The following is a 1,345-nucleotide window of genomic DNA, read 5'->3' as shown; positions in this document are numbered from 1 at the left end:
CTTTCCAACTACCAAGAGTTAGTGGATGTGTCACCTTTCAGATATAGAATAAGTGAAAATATTGATCTTGAAATTGTTGGACTTGTGAGTCCAGTTTACTTTCTTTCGTGCAAAACATTTGAGGTCAAATCCGCCAACCCAAGGGGATTTTGCTTCCATCTTCTTCAGTGCTTTTTGAGGTGGGTTTTTTTTCAGAGTTAATATCCCCAAGATGAGAACTGTACTTGAAAAATGACCATGTTTTTTTTCCTACTGGTTATAGGGGACACTAGGACTGTAGTAAGTTTAGACAGCTCACATGTGTAGGACAGGTTTCTGGTCTCTCATGATACCTCATTTCCCTGAACATGTAATTCAGAGTGTCAGTTTCTCTTCAAATTAAGGTTTTTACAAATTTTACTTTTAGAAATTGAAAAAGCATTTAGTAATTACTCCTTTTTTAATAAGTAGAGAGAAAATCTGTCATAGATCAGGAGTTTCCATGGTAAAGGTTTGCCAAGGTGTAACTTTGGAGGTGAAAATCAAGAGCTTAAATGTGGATGAGGAATGCACATAAAAGTAAAGCCAGAAAGAATCATGAGAGGCTTTAGGAAGCAAGTGCCTGTGGTTCTGAGGATTGCATGCAGGTAGATCTGGGCAAAGATGTCCAGTCCTAGTTCCCCATGGATGGGGAAATTCCTTTTTCTAAGTTTCCATAATTGAGGTGGGGGATGATGTGTGAACACTTACATTTCAATATGCCAAAGAATTTAATGTTTAATTTATTTATAACGTAGGTTTTTAAATCAGTGGGATAGCAAAGGCTGGGAAGAATTGATGCATGTCCTTACCTGACCCTGATCCCTGAAATCTATTGATAGGTGGGGTTTCTTTCCTAGTGAAGGATTGCCTTGTGCATGTTTTTATTGCTGAAAGTAGACATACAGTTAAGATGGAGTGATAATTACTCCTTGGTGAAAAAAATCAGTTTCCAGTTTAGAGGAGAAAGAAAAGGAAGGGATACATCCCAATAGGTGTAACAGGTTGATGGGAATGTCTTTATTTAAGCCATGAGTCTCATTCCATAATAAACTATGGATATTATCGTTTATTACTCCCAATTTTGCTTAGTTGTCTTCTCTTCAGGAAAGGAGGAGTTAAAAAGGCAAATATATTTCTTTGAATGGTTTTTGCAAAGCACTTTCTGGTTGTGCGAATGCAGGAAACACAGGGAAATTAACTTTTGGACAAGGAACAAGAATTATTGTAAAACCAGGTAAGTGAAGAGGGATAATTTAATAATTACACTTCTGTGTTCTATTTTTTCTAAGTATTTAATTTGTTTGAAGGTTTAGGAAATCTTGTC

This window comes from Corvus moneduloides, chromosome 26 (genome assembly GCF_009650955.1).
Source record: "Corvus moneduloides isolate bCorMon1 chromosome 26, bCorMon1.pri, whole genome shotgun sequence".
NCBI lineage: Eukaryota > Metazoa > Chordata > Aves > Passeriformes > Corvidae > Corvus > Corvus moneduloides.
The sequence above is the reverse complement of the archived record's forward strand: the minus strand, read 5'-3'. Positions refer to the sequence as shown.